The following is a 25,623-nucleotide window of genomic DNA, read 5'->3' on the forward strand; positions in this document are numbered from 1 at the left end:
CTTTTTGATGATATTCTAATTTTGTGAGAAGCACCTATATATGCCTATAAGACTGGCCACCGCTGGAAGATTGCAGCACAGGCAGTTAACTTATGTCACAAGGATATATATTGAAAAATACGTTGGTTCTTGAGAATAGAGAAGATTTTTTTAACAGCAATTAATTGCAAAGTTGCCTCTTTTTACAAGCACTTCACAATTTTACCATTTTGCCATGTTGAGACAACCTTTTTACTTAAGAGAAGGCCTGAGGAAAGACTGCCATTTACTGCTGAAGTGCTTTTTTAAATGCAAACTCAACATCCTAATCATCCAGGAGTATTCCTGTATAGTCTATAAGAAGGCATTTTAGAAGATCTATAAAATGGAAATCACCACATCATTCAGCTCTTCATAGGACAGATTATGAAACCTGTTCCGTTGGTGAATGAAGTACAGTGAGAAGTGAATTCCTATTTTTTTCCTTTTGTGAGTAAGTGAGCAGATCCTTTACGTATGTGACAAAGCTGAGGATGTGAAGACAGATATATGAATTGCTACCTGATTGCTGAGTAAGTGAAAACTTATTTAATGCCACAGACGTTGATTGGCCTTTGTCAGAACATTTGATGACTGTTACACACTTGAAAGACAACTATTCATGTGCCGATCTATGTGCTTTATGGTCTGTAACACAAGTCATGAGTAGTGTTGAGCATTCCGATACCGCAAGTATCGGGTATCGGCCGATACTTGCTGTATCGGAATTCCGATACCGACTTCCGATATTTTTTCAATATCGGAATTCGGCATCGGAATCGGAAGTTCAAAGTTGATTGACGGCCCGACGTCATCATGATGCGCGGTGTGTGCGCATCATGATGCGCCGTCATTTCGGGCCTTCCGGGGGTCTCTGCCGGCCTGCCGGGGGGCTGTGTGGACTGCCCGGGGTCGGTACCGGCCTGCCGGGGGGCTGTGCCGGCCTGCCGGTGGTCTGTGCACCCTGTGGGGGTCTGTACCGGCCTGCCGGGGGGCTGTGCCGGCCTGCCGGTGGTCTGTGCACCCTGTGGGGGTCTGTACCGGCCTGCCGGGGGGCTGTGCCGGCCTGCCGGTGGTCTGTGCACCCTGTGGGGGTCTGTACCGGCCTGCCGGGGGGCTGTGCCGGCCTGCCGGTGGTCTGTGCACCCTGTGGGGGTCTGTACCGGCCTGCCGGGGGGGGCTGTGCCGGCCTGCCGGGGGGCTGTGCTGATGTCCGGGGGTCTGTGCAAGCATCGTCCGATGGGACTACAAGTCCCATCTGGCGATGCCTGCTACCATGACAGTGATTGACACATTAGCCAATGATGGGACAGTAGTAGTCCCATCATCCGGCTAATGTGTTAAATGTTAAAAAAAAAATAAAAAAAAAAAAATACTACATACATACTACATACATACTACATGCTACATACATACTACATATATACTACATGCATGCTACATACATACTACATGCTACATACATACTACATATATACTACATGCATGCTACATACATACTACATGCTACATACATACTACATATATACTACATGCATGCTACATACATACTACATGCTACATACATACTACATACACTCACTGGCCACTTTATTAGGTACACCATGCTAGTAACGGGTTGGACCCCCTTTTGCCTTCAGAACTGCCTCAATTCTTCGTGGCAGAGATTCAACAAGGTGCTGGAAGCATTCCTCAGAGATTTTGGACCATATTGACATGATGGCATCACACAGTTGGCGCAGATTTGTCGGCTGCACATCCCTGATGCGAATCTCCCGTTCCACCACATCCCAAAGATGCTCTATTGGATTGAGATCTGGTGACTGAGGAGGCCATTTGAGTACAGTGAACTCATTGTCATGTTCAAGAAACCAATCTGAGATGATTCGAGCTTTATGACATGGCGCATTATCCTGCTGAAAGTAGCCATCAGATGTTGGGTACATTGTGGTCATAAAGGGATGGACATGGTCAGCAACAATACTCAGGTAGGCTGTGGCATTGCAACGATGCTCAATTGGTACCAAGGGGCCCAAAGAGTGCCAAGAAAAAATTCCCCACACCATGACACCACCACCACCAGCCTGAACCGTTGATACAAGGCTGGATGGATCCATGCTTTCATGTTGTTTACGCCAAATTCTGACCCTACCATCCGAATGTCGCAGCAGAAATCGAGACTCATCAGACCAGGCAACGTTTTTCCAATCTTCTACTGTCCAATTTCGATGAGCTTGTGCAAATTGTAGCCTCAGTTTCCTGTTCTTAGCTGAGAGGAGTGGTACCCAGTGTGGTCTTCTGCTGCTGTAGCCCATCTGCCTCAAAGTTTGACGCACTGTGCGTTCAGAGATGCTCTTCTGCCTACCTTGGTTGTAACGGGTGGCAATTTGAGTCACTGTTGCCTTTCTATCAGCTCAAACCAGTCTGCCCATTCTCCTCTGACCTCTGGCATCAACATGGCATTTCCGGCCACAGAACTGCCGCTCACTGGATTTTTTTTCTTTTTCGGACCATTCTCTGTAAACCCTAGAGATGGTTGTGCGTGAAAATCCCAGTAGATCAGCAGTTTCTGAAATTCTCAGACCAGCCCTTCTGGCACCAACACAATCATGCCACGTTCAAAGGCACTCAAATCACCTTTCTTCCCCATACTGATGCTCGGTTTGAACTGCAGGAGATTGTCTTGACCATGTCTACATGCCTAAATGCACTGAGTTGCCGCCATGTGATTGGCTGATTAGAAATTAAGTCTTAACACACAGTTGGACAGGTGTACCTAATAAAGTGGCCAGTGAGTGTATATACTACATACATACTACATACATGCTACATACATGCTACATACATACTACATGCTACATACATACTACATATATACTACATACATACTACATACATGCTACATACATACTGCATGCTACATACATACTACATACATACTACATACATACTACATGCATGCTACATACAACATACATACATACTACATGCATGCTACATACATACTACATGCATGCTACATGCATGCTACATACATACTACATGCTACATACATACCACATACATACTACATACATACTACATGCATGCTACATACATACTACATGCTACATACATACCACATACATACTACATATATGCTACATGCTACATACATACTACATACATACTACATACTACATGCATGCTACATACATACTACATACATACTACATGCATGCTACATACATACTACATGCATGCTACATACATACTACATGCATGCTACATGCATGCTACATACATACTACATGCTACATACATACCACATACATACTACATACATACTACATGCTACATACATACCACATATATACTACATACATACAATACATCCATACAATACATACATAGACATACAGTACATATAACATAGAGTAACATACTTACCAATACTTGTCACATTGTTCCCCGAAGCCATTGTCTTTTCCGGAATAAATATTAACATAACAAACCACAAAAATACTCACCCACGATCCGAAGCAGTCCACGAGTGTGTCCCACGACGATCTTGGGTAGAGAACTGCAGCATCAGATGATGCTGCCGTTCTCTACGGGCTGCAGGAATCCAATGACGGAAGGTAGGTATCCTTCCGCACTGTATTCCTCCGCCACTTAAAAAAAAAAAAAGTCCCTAGTCTCACTTTATGCCATTGCTGCGTGGGATTTCTCACACAGCAATGGCATAAAGTGAGACTAGGGACTTTTTTTTTTTTTAAGTGGCGGAGGAATACAGTGCGGAAGGATACCTACCTTCCGTCATTGGATTCCTGCAGCCCGTAGAGAACGGCAGCAACAGCTGATGCTGCAGTTCTCTACCCAAGATCGTCGTGGGACACACTCGTGGACTGCTTCGGATCGTGGGTGAGTATTTTTGTGGTTTGTTATGTTAATATTTATTCCGGAAAAGACAATGGCTTCGGGGAACAATGTGACAAGTATTGGTAAGTATGTTACTCTATGTTATATGTACTGTATGTCTATGTATGTATTGTATGAATGTATTGTATGTATGTAGTATATATGTGGTATGTATGTAGCATGTAGTATGTATGTAGTATGCATGTAGCATGTAGTATGTATGTAGTATGCATGTAGCATGCAGTATGTATGTAGCATGCATGTAGTATATATGTAGTATGTATGTAGCATGTAGCATGTATGTAGTATGTATGTGGTATGTATGTAGCATGTAGTATGTATGTAGCATGCATGTAGTATATATGTAGTATGTATGTAGCATGTATGTAGTATGTATGTGGTATGTATGTAGCATGTAGTATGTATGTAGCATGCATGTAGCATGCATGTAGCATGCATGTAGTATGTATGTAGTATGTATGTAGTATGTATGTGGTATGTATGTAGCATGTAGCATGCATGTAGCATGCATGTAGCATGCATGTAGTATGTATGTAGTATGTATGTAGTATGTATGTAGTATGTATGTAGCATGCAGTATGTATGTAGCATGCATGTAGTATGTATGTAGCATGTAGTATGTATGTAGCATGTAGTATGTATGTAGCATGTAGTATGTATGTAGCATGCATGTAGTATGTATGTAGTATTTTTTTTTTTTTTTTTTTTTTTTTTTAACATTTAACACATTAGCCGGATGATGGGACTACTACTGTCCCATCATTGGCTAATGTGTCAATCACTGTCATGGTAGCAGGCATCGCCCGATGGGACTTGTAGTCCCATCGGACGATGCCTGCACAGACCCCCGAAGCCTGCACAGACCACCGGCAGGCCGGCACAGCCCCCCGGCAGGCCGGCACAGCCCCCCGGAGCCTGCACAGACCACCGGCAGGCCGGCACAGCCCCCCGGCAGGCCGGCACAGCCCACCGGAGCCTGCACAGACCACTGGCAGGCCGGCACAGCCCCCCGGCAGGCCGGCACAGACCACCGGAACCTGCACAGACCCCCTGGCAGGCCGGCACAGCCCCCCGAAAGGCCCGTACAGACCCCAGAGAGGCTGTACAAGGCAAAAACAGGGTTTTTCTTATTCCGATACCGGAAGTCCCATAGACTTGAATGGGACTTCCGGTATCGGAATCGGCGATACCGATACTTTTTTTAAAGATCGGCCGATCCATTCCGATCCGATACTTTGAAGTATCGGACGGTATCGCTCAACTCTAGTCATGAGTCACTTAAACCTTTTATGTAGAGCCAGGGTTATGAGATACACCATGCGGAGAAAACTATTGGTCCACATCACTGAGTTCAATTTCGTCATTCACTCCCATTAGCATAGGTGTACAACATCCAGCCCTATTACTCCAAGTGTATAACATCCGGCACCATTACCCCCGGTGTATAATATCCGGCCCCATTACCCTTAGTGTATAACATCCAGCCCAATTACTCCAAGTGTATAACATCTGGCCCCAGGACCCCCAGTGTATGACATCCGACCCTATTGCCCCCCCCCCGATGTATAACATCCGACCTCATTACCCCAAGTGTATAACATCCAGCACCATTACCCTAGTGTATAAAATTCTGCCCTATAGCCCCTGGTGTATAACATCTGGCCCCATTGCTCCCAGTGTATAACATCTGGTCCCATTAATCCAAGGGTATAACATCTGGTCCTATTACCCCCAGTGTATAATATCCTGCCACAATGCCCCCAGTGTATAACATCCTGCCCCATTACTCCCAGTGTATAACATCTGGTCCCATTACCCCAAGTGTATAACATCTGGTCTCATTACTCCAAGTGTATAACATCTGGTCCTATTACCCCCAGTGTATAATATCCGGCCACAATGCCCCCAGTGTATAACATCCGGCCCCATTGATCCAGGTGTATAATATCCGGGCCCATTGCCCGTTTTAAAACATCTGGCCCTATTGCCCCCTGATGTATAATATCCGGCCCCATTGAGCCGGATGTATAACATCTAACCTCATTGCTCAAGTCCATTCCTGACATTTCCTCCTCCTGAATCTACTCCCATCATCAGAGTAATATTATTGAGAAGTGGAAAGAACCGCAACAACTCAACCATGAAGTGGAGACGCCATAACGATACAGAGTGGGGGGCCAAGTGCTGAGGAGCAGAGGACAGAAAAGTCACCACCGCTCTGCTGACACTATAACTGCAGGGTCCAGAGCTCCTCTGGTATCAGCACAAGCAATGAGCCCTCGCCGGGAGCTTCATGGTGGAGCAGCTGCATGAAGCTGCACATCACCAAGCACAATGCTGACCTTTAGTTTGAGGGAGACCCTTTTCAATTCCCCATGACTGTGCCCAAAGCACAAGGTCCATACAGACATGGTTGGAGAAGATTGGTGGAAGAACATGACCAGCCGGACAAAACTGGATCTCAACTCTATCCGACACCTATGGGATGAACTAGAACGGAGATCGTGATCCCAGTCCTCTCGTCCAACATCAAGGTCTGACCCCAACAAATGCTCTTCTGGATGATGAGGAGACAAAAATTCAACAGACATCTCCAAAATCTTGTAGCAATCCTTCCTAGAAGAGCGGGAGCAGTTAAATTTTCAAAGAGGCTGACTACATATCTACAGGGTGGGCCAGTAAATAAAATGGGAATGGTTGGTGATATCAACTTCCTGTTTGTGGCACATTAGTATATGGGAGGGGGAAAACTTTTCAAGATGGGTGGTGACAATGACGACCATTTTGAAGTCGGCTATAATGTTCTGTGTAAACTGAGGGTTCTGTTCCAATTTTTCCCCATTCTGCAAATTCAGCATGCCGATCTGGGTCACCAAACATTCCCATTTTATTTAGGTGTTTCCATATAAATGGCCCACACTGTATATATTTGGAACAGGAGGTCAGAAAAGCTTCTGGAGGTGTAGTATGTGTATATGAAGAACCTAAAGGATCTTTGATCAACATTCTTGGGCATAGGAACATTTTACTGAAAGACTGCTAAATATAAAGGAGCCATTGCTAGAATAATGCTTACGATTCCTCCTCCATAGCTTTTAACATGGTCTTTCTGCAGATATAACAGTTTGCAATTTTTTTTTTAGTTTTCAATAAGAGAAATTCACTGATGCAACCCTAAAGGTAAAAACGGACAACCTGACCAAACACTGATGAAAATTGGTCCATTTCTTTCACATGCATAAATAAAATTAAACATCTGAATGTGGCCTAAGAGTTTCTGAATTCTTGTGATCACTTTGCTGAGTCCTTACTTACAAGTAGTTTGCAACCCTCTACTGTCTGTACAGTCAGAAAAAACGGAGGCAACAAAACATGACTGCACCATCAGACTACAAAGGGTTGTTTGCACCTTGTAGTGAAAGAAACACACACTGAACGGACACATTATTAGAGACAACTGAGTTATTAACAAGTAGAGCTTATGTGTAGAGAAATTAGACCCCTGACCCCACAACATGAAATAAAAGAGATCAGTTTCTGTGTGAATCCACTAAGTAAAAGTCTGAGTGACTTCCAAAAGTATCATTGGTGCAAGCCAGGGCTAGTATTTCATAAACTAATAGTCTTGTGGGAGGGTTATTCTATGGAGAGTAAAAAAATCAAAGGCGGATGACAAGAATCGTGCTGATTGCTGCTGAAAGAATCAGAGGAGGATGAAAAGAATCATGCTGATGAAAGGATCAGAGAAAGCCGTGAAGAATCGTTCTGATAAAAGAATCAGAATATGAAGAATCATTTTGATAAAAAGGATCAGAGAAGGACGTAAAGAATCATATGGATAGAGAGACGTTGCACAGTTAACAAAATCGCATCTAAATTCAACACTGGTGTCCAAGCCGTTCCTTATCATGGATGGGTTATAACAGCAGACAATCGGTTTGAGAGCCAATGATGCTAAAAAAAAAAAAAAAAAAAAGCAGAAAAGCAAATCCAGCAACACACTCAAAAACTACGGTGCTTACATGAGCATTGTGGTCCACCAAGTTCATTCTTTCATAGCACCGGTTTACCCAACGGCAGAAGGACAAAGTGGGTCGCCCTCCCAGGGCTGTGGGGTACTCGGTACCGGGCCGGTGTCAGGGGAATGTGTCACAGCAGCGGTGACCCGGTCCGTGGCCCTGGGCGCCCAAGTAATGGGGGAATGTAGTTAATGGAATGGAGTAGTTCGTGACGCCACCTGTGGTGTAGTTGCAAGGGTTGTGGAAAGGCGCAGGCAGTGTAAAAGATGGTACCCAGATGTAGCGGTGCTGAGTGGGTTAGCGCAAGAATGAATGGAGGACACCAGAGCTTGCTGTTCCAAAGCTTTACTCACAGTCTGCGGTACACAAGGGTGCCTGCCTCCGGGCCATGTCCTCCGGGTCAGAGACTCAGCCAACCTCCAGGCCAGATGGAAAGCTCCTCTCCAACACTCCGCCAACATGTACCTTTCCTGAACGACTCCTCTATTGCGCCTTAAGGTGTGAAGATCTCCAGTACCGTGGTACTCTGGAGTTCCTCCTGTCAGATGTTCCTAACAATTCTACTCGTATGGCAGACAGCTGTAGCCTCTCTCAGGGACCCCTTTCTCCGGAGTCCTGGCTCTCTATTCAGCTGCTGTTGTGCCCCAAGTCTTAGTTGGGAGTAGTGCATTTACAGCCTGCTACTCCACTGGTGTCTGCTGCAGAACCATAAGTGTCCATACAACCTCAGGGATCGGGCCCTGGCCTTGCGCTGAGAACCTATAGGCAGGGTTCCTCTTCCGATCCACGTCTGCTCTCTGTTCTCCTACTCCTTCATTCCGTGCTGAACCTTCTCTCTCTTATGGAAGCTTAGGTTGCAGTTCTACGTCTTTCTCCTTCTGTTCCTTTCCCGTGCCCGCTGGCTCAGATCACTGAGGCAGCTGCAGCACTCCTTCCTCCATCCCTTCTTCCAGGGATCCTCACTCCTGTCTGAGTGACTTCTTACCTGCCTGACCTTCTGCCAGACAACCTCAATCCTACACTTTCCCACTCTTTTATATATCTCAACTCCACCCACCTCCCAGCACATCCAGTGTTCCATGCAGGGAACCACCAGAGGTGCTCTGCTACTCTCTAAGCACTGAGCCGCAATGTGGTTGTGCAGAACTACCCTGTTGTGTGGGGTGCGAGTGTTGGAGCGTGGAAAGGAGTTCCCACCTTACCTGGATGGTGGGGCACTACACCTTAGGAGAAGGTGCAGTACCTCTGTTGCGACTGAGCCTCAGGGGTGCCACACAAAGCATCATGCCACAAGGATCGTACAGTCATGAGTTGGCTATAGGAACATGACAGTGAGTTTTCATTACTTTCCCGGCTTTCATAGTCCTCAGATCTTATTCTTTAAAGAGTATCTCTGGGATGAGGTAGAGCGGGCTGTTTGAAGCATGTCAGTACCTCCACCAAATTTGTGTCTCATTAAGTGGTCATTCTTTATTGTACTCTATACAATTTCTACAATCTCTTAAAACTTTTGCAAATCTGCTCTATTTTCATAGATGACAACAATGAACAAGTACAGCTTGAAAATTGTGCAACCCTTCAACATTATTAAACCCAAGAGACAGAGTGTGAATTGCTATACACTACAGAATAGCCGCAGCAGAAATCAGTCTTGGCTGCAAATTTCTTTCGTTGCTATACTCATCAAGTCACATAATATACAATGTATACTACAAATATCACGCTGATTTATACTCTGCAGGATGTTTCTCTGGCTAAATTTCATGATCGTCTCCGCACGACCCCGGCTGTCATCTGAGAAATCTGCGCATTTCATTACTTAGCCTTTCAATTACACACTTTCGTGGATGCACCAGTGACAATATTGTCTCATTGCTTGTGAGGGGATGAGTCTTATTGAAGGCATATTAAATAATACAGTACTGATGTCAGAAATGCCGGTCTGGTCAGATCAGAATCTTGTCCAGCTGTGCCCGTTATACAAAATACCCAGTTCAAATGGGATATAAAAAAAAGCACAGAACTATTCATATCACGGAACGGAACAATGGAATTTTTTCCTCGGTCACCCACCTGCAACTACAGATGCAAAAGAAAAAAGGGAGGAAAAAAAACAGAATGCAAAGAAATCTTCGCTTGGTGTACAATGTCACAGCTCGACCATCGACTCAATTGCAAGACTATCCGAAATTCTCACAGTGGCTTACTATATACTCCGCCAAAACATTTAAAAGGGCAAAGATAACAAGAAGAGAAAATTCCCGCTGTACCGTGTGAACTGACCTGGTGCACACTGTGCACATAATAAGTAATGAATTCATTCCATTCATGAGGAGGGAGATTTCCCGACTTGACCATTTACACAGGGGTCACACTGCTGGGTGGGCTTTGTTGGGTCCCATAAGGTAGATTCTCTCTGAAGGGAGATGCCTTAAATTGTAATATATTTGGTGCCTCTCTGCCCACACTTGGGCCAGATATTACAATCTACACCTGATGTGAGTCGGCATATATTTGTGCAACAATTTGTGGACTTTCAGGGGAAACATTTTGGGGTTCTGACCGTTGCTGCTTAAATCTTTGCACTTTTCTCACTGCTGTAAAGTGGAGATGAAAAAAGAGTCTATATGAGCAACCGCAAATTTGCACAAAACTTTTGGACGAAGCTCAGACCCAAAAGTGTCTATTTCTGCTTAAAGGGGCTTTCCAGCGAAGAGAGGTGATAACTTCTTCATCGGTGGGGGTCTGACCCTTGGGACCTGCGCCGATGGATAGAATAGCGAGGCAGTGCACATACCTGACCTCCGCTCCATTTATTGTCTATGAATGAAAAAGCAGCCCTATAGGTAATAAATGGAGTTGCAGGCAGGCAGGGGCACTGCAGCTCTATGCTAATGGAATAAAAGTGCCCTGTTCGCTAAAAGAGCCCCCAATGATCAAAAACCTAATACCTATCTAAGGGAGAGGTGTTAACCTATCTTTACCGGTCAAACCCTTTAAAGCAACCCCCCCCCCCCCCCCCCACAACTTTTCTAATTACTTTAAACTAGTGTCCAGAGGGGAAAAAAAGCTACAACTCTTACCACAAAATTGCAATAAAATGTAGGTCATTTATAAGCCAGAAATTGGTAGAAACCCAATGATATCTCTCCTTCCATGTAAACGAAAATATTCTGCCTTACAAGCAATACTTCTAGGCGAGAATAACTTTGCACATGTGGATCAATTGTAAGACGCACAGCGGTAACAGGCTCAGCTACATCTGTACAAACTGCATTATGGCTCCACATAATAATGAGCCATAATACCCTTAGGTCCAATTCTCACAGCAGAAGCATGAAAATGTCTCTACAGCTGGGTAATAATATAATAAATATCATATTCTTGTAGCACTATATAAATCACACGGTCCTAATACTAGAAAAGAAAAGTGGAATGAGAGGCCGTGATTGTAACAGCTTGCAGTGTAGCGCTGTTATCGTGCTAGGGGATCTGTCAGGGACACATGGCGCTGTCAGGCTACGTGGGTAAAGATTCAGCTGCAGCAGGGAGGAGGGACACTGAGGCTATGTGCCGTTTCTGCTGGATACACGCAGCAGATTTGGCCCTGCGTATATGCAGCAGAAGTCATTGAGATGTACAGCACCATTGTAGCCTATGTGAAACAAAATCTGCTGTGCACATGCTGCTTTTTTTTCTGTGCGGATTTGGTGCAGAATGAAAAAAGCAGCATGTCGCTTCTTTAGTGCACTTTTGGTGCAGTTTTCCACCTGCTCCATTCTAGAAATCCACAAGTTGAAAACTGCAGGGGAAATCTGCACAAAACATGCAGTGAAACCGCACAAAAAAGCACTAAATACGCAGGAAATATGCAGGTCATTTGACCTGCAGATTTAGTGAAATCTGCGCAGAAAATTCCAACGCAGAATACGCACCGTGTGCACATATCCTGAGGATCTGTCAATCCGGCTAGGTGGGTGGAAAATCAGCATCAGCTGGAAGGAAGGACCCTAAGGGTACGTGCACACGCTGCGGAATCCGCTGCGGATTAATCCGCAGGGATTTTTCAAAAACCGCAGATAATCCGCAGGTCAAAAGACCTGCGGATTATCTGCGGTTTTGCCTGCGGTTTGGTCCTGCGGATTCACTATCTCCACAATGGTGGAGATAGGAACCCGCAGCGGTTTCCGCAGAGAGAATTGACATGCAATTCTTTCTGCGGATTCAAAACCGCAGCAAATCCGCGCGCTTTTTTCCGCAGCGTCGGCACAGAGGTTTTTTTTTTACCATTCAAATGAATGGTACTGTACACCGCAGCTAAAACTGCTGCGTGTCCGCAGCGGCCAAAACCGCTGCGGAAACGCAGCGGAATCCGCAGCGTGTGCACACAGCCTAAGAGCAGATAATCAGGATTGCTGAGTGGATACTCATCTGCAGGGAGGAGGGACACTGAGGTGCTATCAATCAGGATACCTGGGTTGAGATTCTGCATCAGAGAGAAGGGACCATGAAGAGCTGTCAATCAAGCGAGGTGGGCAGAAACTGAGATTAAAGCACCAGTAAAGTGTTTTTTACACCTAGAGCTGTGCTTCAAATCTAAGTCCCCTGCCCCTTGTCCTATACTCGACTTCTGGCATCTTCATCTTCTTTCACCGTCGCTCCTGTCAATCTTCAGACTTTTGTGACCTGCTTCATGGAGAAAGCCAGAGGTCACAACTCAAAACAAGTCTATGAGGCCCTTGTTCTGGCTGTGAGAGCTTCTGACATAACCTCTGACTTCCGGCCAGGCAGAAGCTGCGGTCACAAGATAGCGCTGCGGGACCGGAGTGGCACCGAAAAAACATGAAGATGCTGGAAAGTGAGTATAAAGATAGGGGTAAGAACCTTAAGTTTAAAGCACCAATCCAGTGCTGAGAGAAAAAAAAAAACTGGAGTGGTGCTGCAAACTTTCATAAAAAAAATTACAATGTCATCCTGAGAGATTTTCCCAGTAAGCACACCAGTCTCATCAGGTCTAAGACATCTATTTATTAAAGGAATTGTACCAAAATAATAACTTTTATCCCCTACTAATATAATAAGGATAAGTTATTCAACGGGACGCCAACTGCTGGACGCCCAAACAAGCTTTAGATCAAGTTCAAAATGACATCAGCTGTTCTAATACATGAGAATATATATTCCTGCAGTGAATACACAACCTAATGCAGAAAAACACAGTTAGTAGTTCCCACAGATCAGACTCTAGGTACAGAAGCTGAAGTGCTGATTGCTGGCATCGCAACGTCCTATAGTACAAATCAATGTAAGTCTCAGAGAACAATCAATCGCTTCAGGCTTCCAGTAAGACAGACGAGATAAATCCAGGTAAAGCATATCAACAAACCCTAAGTAGTCACATGGTGCCACGTTATTCAGAGGACATGTTTACTAGGAACAGAGGAACAGGATATAATACAACCCTATGTCACAATTACACAGTGGGCACCATTATAAGGGCAGTATACACCCTATAATACAGTACATATTGGTATATTCACCATGACATTCTAAAAAAAAAAAAAAAAAAAAGTATAAAATCTCTCCTCCCCCTTCCTTCCATGACTGTAATACGACGACTGACAACATCACCAAACTCTATAAATGTAAGAGAAAAGCCACATCTAAAGCTCTGCAAATGGCACGGGCAGCGGACACTCCCTGTATAAATATACAGCAATGTGTTTGGAGTGTGGGAATGCAAACAACCTCAGAGTATCAGATTATAAGGGCATATTAATGCACTGACGATCGCCTTATTGCACAACCAGCGGAGGCTGCCGTTTTTTGGGCAATAATCATGTGCAGGCAACAATATGAATAAGAAGTATTGTAATGTTGTAATAATAGGGGATGTCTGATTTGCGTAACATGATTTCTTTTGATAGAAACCTGAACCACGAGTCGAAGGCTTGCAATAAGTCCTATTGAAATCAGAACGGACAGATGTGCTGCATGTTCTCAGCAGCACTGTTTTACGGTCTTAAAATACCCTCCGTCAATTATGTCACCATTAATCACAACCAATTGCTAAAATGAACAGGTACCATCATCTCAGAGCTCCATGCTCTCTCGGCAGTGTGTGCTGTAATAAACAGGCCAGGCAATGCTTTAATGGGAAACCATGGTCGCGGAACAACATGGACGTCAGATCTGCGGAATGAGAAGGGCAGCCCACTGAAAGGACTGGACGGCTTCCATTGTAGGGTCATTCTCACAGAAAAAAAAAACCAGCATTGCATGTGTCAATATTCTTCTTTTCAGGTCTTCTGCTGTAGGTCACACAGGACTTGTACACAGCTGCATTTCGTAGCGGAAAGGCTGCAGATTTTGCATTGCAAAAGATAGAATTTGCAGGGTAAACCGAAATTAAGTGGATGTGAAATACACAGCGGCAGTGAAGGTACACTCTGAATCCATCACATCTATCTAGTGGTGTGTAAAGAAGAACGTCTGGGTCCTTACTTCAATAGCTAAGCCAGCCCCCTCCTCTGTTCATACAACGGAACTGAAATGGGGTTCTTTTAACTTTTGAAATAAGCAATCAGCCGTCCTACATCACACACGGCCCCAATCACATACTTAGGGCTCATTCCGACTTGCGATGCAATCGGCCGAGGGCAAGCTGATTTTTTTTTATCGGATTGCACACGTCCCAATGTTTCTCTATGGTGCAGCTCACATCAGCGACTATTTTCTTGTGCCAACTCAGCATGCAAAAACAATCGCACCCAAAACTCAGATCACATGCACTTGCACTCATATAAGTCTATGGGTGCGTGTGAAATATCAGGCAGGTCCATGATACTGTTGAGTTAATGATCACCAAAAGAAGTAATCTATCTCACTAAGGCTATGGAGACCTTTGACATGGAAAATAATGTCTTTTACATATTTCAGTCATTCTCTTCAGATAAAATGCCACTATATTTCAGTCTGCAATCTTTATTTCTCTGTACATTTTCGGACCCTATGCAGTTTTCTGCCTGATCCAAATATTAGATTATTTATCTGGTGGCAAAGTCCCTCGCAGTGATACAGGCTGGATGTGAGATCTGGGCGTTTTTCTCTAACACAAATTTGATATGAGGTCCATTTATTGTTCCCAGGAATATAGGCTGGATGAGAGATCCAGGTGTTTTTCCTAGGAATACAGGCTGGGTGTGAGGTATATGTGTTTCTCCCTGAAATATAGGCTGGATGTGAGGTCTAAGAGTGTCTACTAGTAATATAGGCTGAATATGAGGTATGTGTCTCTCCCTGTAATATAGGCTGGATGTGAGCTCTACATGTCTCTCCCAGTAATATGGGTTGGAAGTGAGCTCTGCATGTCTCTCCCAGCAATATAGGCTGGAAGTGAGGTCACTGTGTCTCTCCCAGTAATATAGGCTGGATGTGAGGTCTGTGTGTCTCTCTCAGTAATATGGGCTGGATGTGAGGTCAGTGTGTCTCTCCCAGTAATATAGGCTGAAAGTGAGCTCTGCATGTCTCTCTCAGTAATATGGGCTGGATGTGAGGTCTGTGTGTCTCTCCCAGTGATAAGGGCTGGATGGGAGTTATGTGTGACTCTCCTAGTAATACATGCTGTATATAAGGTCTGCATGTCCCTCACAATAATATAGCCTGAATACGAGCTCTCTGAGAATCCATGGGTCCCTTCCATGTGCTTTCCACTTTATCTCTAGCTTGTGTTCACTGCACTTTGTGAAACTGTACATGCTGTCTTCCCTGTCCATATTGTGGAGGTGTGTATATGACCATTTCCACCTCGATAAAAGGGAGGAGGATAACATAAAGAACTATAAGAACCAGCAGCTCTGACAAATCTGTAACATATTTTCAGCTCTGTCAGCTAGATATAACACTATACTATACAAAAACTCTATATCATCATCTATATAGGTATAAAATAAACATCTATAACTTCGGTTCCAACTCCTCATTTTTCTGCTTTCAGCCTACTTCTTCCACATTGCATTGCCGTTCTGTGTCCGATTATCAGACTTTCTGGATTATTAGTTGCCAGAAAAAAAGAATTCTACAGCATAAATGATTTTGGATCCCAAAAAAATTATAATTTTATTATTAATAAAAAAGAAAAAAAAACAAGTAAAACAAACACAATAGAAAGTTTTAAATTTCACATGATTATTCAAAAAAGCGAAACATATGCTGCACAGAAAAGATGTCCATACAGACGTGTGGCTACCACAAAGCCCAGCATGTTAACGTCTGCGGTTCCACAACAGCTGGGGAGGTCTGATCGCTGAAATGTTGAGATATCTGTCTTTCGATCAGGCTGGCTGTACTTACCGGAGATGATCAGAACTTATCACCTGAGTCCTATCGAGCACATGAGCAGAAAACAACTCACAAAGCCAATAACGCTTGCTGCCAAAAAATAAAGCCTCTCCCACTTCTAAGATGTGCCTGCTGCTGCGGGTGACATGAATGCAGCCTGCAACTACGCCGAGCACTCTCCTCCCTATTAACCTCTCAAAAGCCACGACATTAATACACTGTCTGTAACATAAAGAACGCAATGGGGGAGAATATTGTTACAAATTTCACCAAAAGAGTGGAGTAAAAGTTATTATTTAGATACTTTCTACTTTTAGACAAAAGAGAGACACAAGAGGTATGAAACACGTATGGAGACATATATTATATGCGTCATGCCGTGGCAAAAAGAAAACAGCATCAAATGTATCCAGCTAGTTGCACCAAGCTCTATCATACAGTGAGTATCATACATGTCCTATATTTTTTGTAAAATTAGCATTGCTGTTGTGCTTATCACAGGGAGCGGTCAATTTCATTTGAAGTTTGGCGGTATATCTTTTAGTCCAGTTTCAGAATTAAATCTATTCTACACCAGACCGTATAACTCAGACAAGTGCTATCCGTGGTTGATAGCACTTATCCCCATGTTATTCTATAGGACTTTGCACAAGTCAGTTTTTTTTATTTGGACCGAGTAGGTAAAGGGAAAAAAAAAAAAACATAGGAGACACGATTTGCCTACAAAAATTGGATGGCACTCGCCCATTCAACTGTATGGGACCGTGGGAAAAAAAAATGGACTGATGACAAATGACATCCAATTTTCATGGACTGACATTATAGGACCGATTTTCCCGGATGTCGAGAAAATGGTTGTTTGAACCTGCCCTGAGAGTCGGTGCACACAGACCATCCATATGCATTATTACATGTGTGTACATTTGTCTGAATGGCCATCATGCAATGCTACACTAAGCTTACCTGATCCATGCTGGTCTCTATTTTTTTTTTTTTTTTTGGTCTCATCTCAACAGCAGTGAGTTTCATTGTGTCAAGACTGGGGAATAGAGACCACCGAGGTCAGTTAGGTGTCAGGAAAAGAGCAGCAGGGGATTGGCGAGTATTAGGCTATGTGCACACGTTGCGGATTCCGCTGCGGGTTTTTCCGCGCGGAAACGCAGGTAAAACTGCAGGTAAAGTGACCTGCGGTTTTCCTGCGGTTTGGTCTGCGGTTTCACACCTCTACTATGTTAAAGGTGTGAAACCGCTGCGGAAACCGCCCAAACAATTGACATGCTGCGGTTTGTAAACCACGCGGAAAAAACCGCAGCGTGAGCACAGCGTTTTTGAAAACCCATAGGCTTTCATTGTACTGTACCATGTCAGCGGAACTGCTGCGTTTCCACAGGGCCAAAACCGCTGTGGAAACGCAGCAGAATCCGCAACGTGTGCACATAGCCTAACTTCTTTTACTAGTCTGAGCAAAATCAACCTCTTTAAGGAAGTAAATCTTGCAGAACATTCTGTCCACTTTAGATTTACCGACCATACATTTTATTTATTCAGGAGATTTTTCACCAGTTCTGCCACAAAAACTAACTTCGATAAACTTGGATAATAATTATCAGTAGGTTTCAATAAAACAGAGAGGTTCTGGCAGCTGTAACACACCAAGAGATCCACAGCGTTGTGTATATGGAGACTGCAGAGAAACACACAAAATCAATAGCAATCCTTACTATGATATGTACAGCCATAGGCTTCTTTTACACTTCCCATGATTTTTGCGGCCCGTTTTTGTGGGCCGTATTGCCATGATTTTCACGGCCTCTCGCAAAAACGGGAGTCAAAAAACATTCTTGGATCGCCATGTTTCCTTGTTTTGACAGATTGCTGGGGAAAAAAATACGGCGCTCCGCAAATAATGTTACCGCTGTTTTTGCGGCATCATTGAAATCTATTGCAGCCGTGTCCGTGAAAAATATCGAGCAAGCTCGATATTTTTTTTCGCAGCCGTATGTACTGCCCTCACGTCCATACGGCGAACTGATGAATTTTTGCAACCCGTTTTTGCGTTCCCATAGAAATCTACTGGAGCCACAAGAACGGCCTGCAAAAATACGGCAAGTGTAAAAGAACCCATATTGTGACTCCTTTGTGGTGTGTCTGTATTATGGCACCGAACAACTCGAAGTTCGTATGGAACAGTAATATGGTTGTGAGACTTTTGGACAGTTTTATTCTAAAGAAGTACTCTAGCTCAATAGCAATGTATAGCGTTACTATCCATACTCTGTGAAAAGTCCTGAATACACATTCTTTAGTAAACCTATATTTCTGATAAATACGTGTGATAGAATGAGCGCCGCGCAGCACGACACCTCTCATCATTCCATACTTGCTGAGTTATAGTCATTTTTGCCTTTTCCCTTCTTACACTATCAAAACATTGACATAATGTTCTCGGAGAGGCCATAAATTGATGATAAAAAAACGAATCTGCCAGAGAGAGAGGTATTTGTACAGTTGATCAATGCTAGAAGGAAAACAAGGACAAGTATTTTGGGACGGTCCTAGGATATTATGAGCAGGTAGGAACGTATCCCTGTACAATGGCAAAAAAAAAAAACTGCTGCAAAATGCCAACCGTAAGTAAACATTAGACTACGGGAGACAATCCTCCACTGTAACAGGGGGCGATTTACAGAATATACGTAAACATCAGGGGAGCTTTCATGTTACGGCTGGCTCGCCGCCCATCATCCTACCGTGTAATTATTAACTACCTCCGAGGTATAGCTGTACTAACCTGGATTCATGTGAAAAAACAAGCTTCCTACTGATAAACAATGCACAATGCTCAAACATGGCTGTCGAGATCCAGGAGAAACCGTGTAAAACCTCAGAGACTTCCTGCAAAGAAATTCATCTCTTGGGAATGTCCACATAGATTTCACTTCAGGAACGTAACAAACCACCGAGATCATATAGAAAACAGAACGCAAAAGTGTCACTTCATTGGACTCATTTACCTAATGTATATACAGTATATGCATATGGCAAGGGAGACTCCAAGGACACATTTTATGGAATTTTGGTAATTTGAAATCAATTTTCCACTTTTGTACCATATAAAATACAATTCCATTTTTTTGATTCTAGGTGCTACCCTTGATCTGTTGGGGTTGACTACAGTTAGAAACAGTCTCCTTCCCCCTCTGGCAGCTAAAAATGCAGCCGCTTCTAACGTGCCTGCATTTTCTCAGCTAAAATGCCATGTACTATAGACGTTCTGCTCCTTCCCTGACAAATAGGCTTTAAGCTCTTCAGTGATCAGAAGATCACTTTGCAGTAACCTGGCTATAGGAAGAGTGAGTGAGCATGTGCAGTCACCGGCAGCCAGCAAAGGCCTTACGGTTAGAGATGAGCGGACCCGTGGATGTTCAGGTTCTGGTACCCGACCATCTCTCTTGTCCCCGGAACGCCAAACATTAATGCAAACTTCCAGGAGAAGTCCGTATTCAGAGTTTAGCAATGGACATTAACTGTCCAGTATGAACCTCAAACTTTCAAGTTCGGATTCACTCAACTCTTGTCAAGATCATGACCATGTGCTTATGTGGCGGGTCACTGAGTCCACACAGCTCTGTAAAGAATCCATCTGGTGATTTATTTTTTCCTCTATTTATCCCGAAAACTTATTTATGTCACTTGTAAGAAATCCCGCAGAGATCCAGTACGGCCACTGAAGACTCCATTTTATGACTTCATATAACAATGGAGCAGTAGTACATTCTTTAGTGCTGACCGTCAGGTTCCCTGTAGCAATAGATTGCCAATGTGAGGTCAGGAATGAACAAGGCATCACAGATACCGATGTAAACTAAATGAAGCAGCCATACAGCTAATATATCGAACTAGACATGTTGCAAAAACCTCAAAGGAAGCAATATGCATCAATAAGATCACCGAGTATGTTCTATGATGTGGTAACAATCAGTACACTACAAACATAGCTTTTCTGAATGTCAAAGATTATGCATTAATAACCAATCTGTGCTGGATTACTCTTGAAATGTGTTGCAGACCAGAGAGAATATTTTCACATTTTAATTACCTGGATAATGAATGCATTTTACTTACAAGCTGTATATAAATATTAGTTGATGAAAAGCACTTCAAGGCGTTTCCATGGCACTGACAAATGCTGTGAGCAAATATCCCAGTCCCTATGTGCACCCCCACCATGGCCACCGCCAATGAACATCCTCACTAGAAAGAATTGGAGGAGCGTGGTGAGTCAGTAAACATACAAGTCTTTTGGGAGTACAGGCTCGGTTCACATCTCTGCTTCTCTGTTTGGAATCAGCTTGTAATGGATTCAGTTGAATAAAAAAATGGAAATGAGCAGAAATATAAAAACAAATGGAAACCACAGTTCCCGTATTTTAAACAGATCGGTTTAACACATCTGCTTAAAGGGAGTCTGTCAGGAGGATTTCACTCCCCAAACTATTAATTTGGGCATATGTGGCGCCCCTGAGGCTCAGTCGCCACACAGGTACTGCACCTTCTCCTAAGGTGTAGTGCCCCACCATCCAGGCAAGGTGGGAACTCCTTTCCACACTCCAACGCTCGCACCCCACACAACAGGGTAGTTCTGCACAACCACATTGCGGCTCAGTGCTCAGAGGGTAGCAGAGCACCTTTGGTGGTTCCCTGCTTGGAACACTGGACGTGCTGGGAGGTGGGTGGAGTTAAGATACATAAAAGAGTGGGAAAGTGTAGGAGGACAGGACAGTCAGACAGAAGGTCAGTCGGGTAGGAAGTCACTCAGACAGGAGTGAGGATCCCTGGAAGAAGGGATGGAGGAAGGAGTACTGCAGCTGTCTCAGTGATCTGAGCCAGCTGGCACGGGAAAGAAAAAGGAGAAAGTCGTACAACTGAAATCTAAGCTTCCATAAGAAAGACAAGTACGGAACGAAGGAGTAGAGAGAACAGAGAGGACGTGGGTTAGAGGGGGAACCCCGAGGTTGTATGGACACTTATGGTTCTGCAGCAGACACCGGTGGAGTAGTTGGCTGTAAATGCACTACTCACATCTAAGACTTGGGGCACAACAGCAATTGGATAGAGAGCCGGGACTCAGGAGAAGGGGGTCCCCGAAGCAGGCTACAGCTGTCTGCCGTACAAGTAGAGTTCTTGGGAACATCTGACAGGAGGCACTCCAGTGTAACTCAGTACTAGGAGATCTTCACACTTTAAGGCGCTATAGAGGAGTCGTTCAGAAAGGTACATGTTGGCGGAGTGTTGGAGGGGTGAATCCTAACTTGCCCAGAGGTTGATTGAGTCTCTGACCCGGAGGACACGGCCTGGAGGCAGGCACCTGTGTGTGTGTACAACGGACTGTGAGTAAAGCTTTGTAACTACAAGCCCCGGTGTCCTCCATTCATTTGTGTGCTAACACATTCAGCACCGCTATAGCTGGGTACCATTCTCCACACCGCCTGCACCTCTCCTCTTCCATTGCTTCCACGCTGCCCTGGGGCTACAGCTTCATCTGTGGGGAGCAACACCATCTAGGCTGCAACACACCACCAGCCCCAGAGGATCTGCATGCAGCGTCGGCCTAACATCCTACTTGCCGAACACCACAGGTGGCGTCACAAACTATTCCATTATCTACATTCCACCATTTACATTCCCCCATTACTTGGACGGCCAGGGCCATGAACCGGGTCACCGCTGCTGTGACACATTCCCCTGACACCGGCCCGGTACCGAGTGCCCCGCAGCCCTGGGAGGGCGACCCAACTTGGCTTCACGAACAGGATGACGAGACCCGATGCCATCAGGTTCGGTGTGCCTGAGATTTGTTGGACTTTGAACTCTTGAAAATGTGCAGAAGACCCAATTTTAGACTGTGACATGAATATTAAAAATGGCCGCTGGCGCGGAGAAGAAGGGCGTGAAGAGATGGGAGGTCCTAGGAAAAGACCGCAAAGAGTCTTGGGCCTCCCCTGCCAGAATTACTATGTGAGAGCAACATGGCCCACCCCCCGAGGGGTTTGTATACTGGCTGGTATGGAGGCGGTGGAAGAAGACGCCGCCCCCGGAAGGAGGGGCAGAAGCCAGTGGCAGGAAAGGGGCCGAGGCGGGGAGAAGAACGCCAGAACGCTATTTTGGAGAGAGAGGGAAGGAGGCCTATGGAGCGCGCGGAGGTTGAATGGGATCTCCCTGGCGCCATGGCTGAAGGCTCCGACCCCGTCTCTGAGATGAGCCGCCAGCAGCTGGAGGATGACATCGCCCGGCTGACGTGCCGTCTGCAACTGAGGCAGGAGGCCTTATGAAGGCTGAGCAGGCCGCACGCCCAGGAGGGGCCTACACCACCGGCACCTCTGGACCTGGTACCTTCACCAACGGTACCTGCCACCGCTGCACTGGACTGTCCTCAGGCAGCGCCAGTTTACACCTCCACGCTGTCCATACAGCTGTTCGCGGCCTGCCCGGAGGAGTCACCATAGACCCCGGGAGCTGAGGCCGTGCTCTCGCCTGGACCTGACGCGGCTGCGCAGGTCCCACCGGAGGCCCCTGCGGACCCGGAGCCACCATCCGCTCCACCACAGCCGGCACCCAGACCAGCCATTCCGGTGGATATCCCTGCAGTGGCCCACCGTCCCATGCCTGCACCAGAGCGGAGGCCACACCGCCAGGAGGCACCAGGTATATACCCCGGCCCTCCTAATGGGTTGCCCTCCGAATTCACGTTGTCTGAGGCGGGTTTGCGGCAACTCGAAATGGGGCAGTTGGAAGAGTCCGCAGGGGGCGCTAGTCAGTCAGAGATGGGGCGGTGGAGGAGGTCCCTACTGAGAAGGGTACGGCTGGAACAGGCGCGCACGATTCAACATCTTCGGGGAACAGAGGAGTCTAGGTCGCTTTGGGAAAGTGACCTTGGGATCCCTTCGCTGCCAAGTCCCCATGTAGTTGCCCATCAGCGCCGACAAGCTGCGGAATCCCTCGGCGCTAGGCCTCATACCAGAGCAGCAGAATCCAGAACCCCAGGAGGGGATCAGCATTAATAACTCTCGTTACCCAGGAGGGTTTATTTGCACCGTTGTGCCTTCTTTTGTTCATCATGTTTTCCCTGTTTGCACTTTTGTTGCCTGGTTTTTGATTGGCAGCGTTTTCTAATATGAACTTCCGTGATCATGAACTTGGAGTGCATCACAAACTTTATTGTAAATAGTTTGCGCCTCTTTAGGTGCCCTCTCTTGGTTTTACATAAGGACACTTTTCGAAGAAAAAGACTACCTCAAAGGACACTGCAAGAGATCCCGGCTGGGAGCGGTGTCCAGCACTTACAAGAATTTTTGAAAAGTTTTACTGTGAAATATTTGATAATGTGTCTTATGATAGTCAATGGCTTTTATATTGAAGTAAGAATGTTTTGATACGTAAAGATGAGAAATTTGAATAAAGAATTAAAAATTTTAGGTGACGAACCAGGTATTTACGGTCGTCGTCCAGAGTCTAGAAGAGACAGTGAAAAGAAAGAAATGTATTGATGAAGAATACTGAAGTGATAGTGAGTAACAGATGACAGCACTTTGAAATTAAGTAAAGATTTGCACTTTTGACTTAGAATTTTAGATAGGTAATTAGGAATTGTTTGCAACGTTTAAGAAACAGTGCCTCTCATATCGGGAAGTTATAGTATAAGAGATGCTGTTCAGCATTACAAAATTTTGTGTGTTCATGTACTGTCAACTTTGTTTATCTTGCAGCCCGCGGACATGCTGTGTTTAACGGGGGGGTATGTGGCGCCCCTGAGGCTCAGTCGCCACAGAGGTACTGCACCTTCTCCTAAGGTGTAGTGCCCCACCATCCAGGTAAGGTGGGAACTCCTTTCCACACTCCAACGCTCGCACCCCACACAACAGGGTAGTTCTGCATAACCACATTGCGGCTCCTTGCTCAGAGGGTAGCAGAGCACCTTTGGTGGTTCCCTGCTTGGAACACTGGACGTGCTGGGAGGTGGGTGGAGTTAAGATATATAAAAGAGTGGGAAAGTGTAGGAGGACAGGTCAGTCTGACAGAAGGTCAGTCGGGTAGGAAGTCACTCAGACAAGAGTGAGGATCCCTGGAAGAAGGGATGGAGGAAGGAGTACTGCAGCTGTCCCAGTGATCTGAGCCAGCTGGGACGGGAAAGGAAAAGGAGAAAGACGTAGAACTGAAATCTAAGCTTCCATAAGAAAGACAAGTACGGAACGAAGGAGTAGAGAGAACAGAGAGGACGTGGGTTAGAGGAGGAACCCTGCCTATAGGTTCTCAGCACAAGGCCGGAGCCCGGTCCCCGAGGTTGTATGGACACTTATGGTTCTGCAGCAGACACCGGTGGAGTAGTTGGCTGTAAATGCACTACTCCCATCTAAGACTTGGGGCACAACAGCAATTGGATAGAGAGCCGGGACTCAGGAGAAGGGAGTCCCCGAAGCAGGCTACAGCTGTCTGCCGTACAAGTAGAGTTCTTGGGAACATCTGACAGGAGGCACTCCAGTGTAACTCAGTACTAGGAGGAGATCTTCACACTTTAAGGCGCTATAGAGGAGTTGTTCAGAAAGGTACATGTTGGCGGAGTGTTGAAGGGGAGAATCCTAACTTGCCCGGAGGTTGATTGTGTCTCTGACCCGGAGGACACGGCCTGGAGGCAGGCACCTGTGTGTGTGTACAACGGACTGTGAGTAAAGCTTTGGAACTACAAGCCCTGGTGTCCTCCATTCATTTGTGCGCTAACACATTCAGCACCGCTATAGCTGGGTACCATTCTCCACACCGCCTGCACCTCTCCTCTTCCATTGCTTCCACGCTGCCCTGGGGCTACAGCTTCACCTGTGGGGAGCTACACCATCTAGGCTGCAACACACCACCAGCCCCAGAGGATGTGCATGCAGCTTCGGCCTAACATCCTACTTGCCGAACACCACAGGTGGCGTCACGAACTATTCCATTAACTACATTCCACCATTTACATTCCCCCATTACTTGGGCGCCCAGGGCCACGGACCGGGTCACCGCTGCTGTGACACATTCCCCTGACACCGGCCCGGTACCGAGTGCCCCGCAGCCCTGGGAGGGAGACCCACATGTAGCTCTTTCAAAGACATGTCCAGCAACATCTTTGCATAGCTGGCTAGGTTCTCCATTACTGAGAAATCAGAGTTTGAAAAGGTATGCAAATTGTTTTGCTTGTTCTGAAGCCTCTGTCACTCCAGCTCTATATCCTGCCCATCACTGCCTCTTCCTACTTGATTGACAGCTTCTTTGCCTGAAGTCACACAGCATA

The 25,623-nt window shown here is 45.5% G+C and overlaps 1 protein-coding gene across 4 annotated transcripts in view; it reads right to left on the reverse strand.

Moving 5' to 3' along the window:
- SHANK2 (SH3 and multiple ankyrin repeat domains 2) overlaps nucleotides 1-25,623 on the reverse strand; it is a 641,049-nt gene that overhangs the window by 478,152 nt on the left and 137,274 nt on the right. The window contains exon 1 of one of the 4 annotated variants that reach the window (XM_073541765.1): nucleotides 16,311-16,419. The exons of the other annotated variants lie outside the window; for them this stretch is intronic. The gene's annotated coding sequence lies outside the window, so the exon portion shown is untranslated. Of the gene's footprint in view, nucleotides 1-16,310; nucleotides 16,420-25,623 lie in introns of those variants that run through there. 4 annotated transcript variants of the gene reach the window in all.

This window comes from Dendrobates tinctorius, unplaced genomic scaffold (assembly GCF_039654945.1).
Source record: "Dendrobates tinctorius isolate UK_male_01 unplaced genomic scaffold, ASM3965494v1 ptg000124l, whole genome shotgun sequence".
Taxonomy (NCBI): Eukaryota; Metazoa; Chordata; class Amphibia; order Anura; family Dendrobatidae; genus Dendrobates; species Dendrobates tinctorius.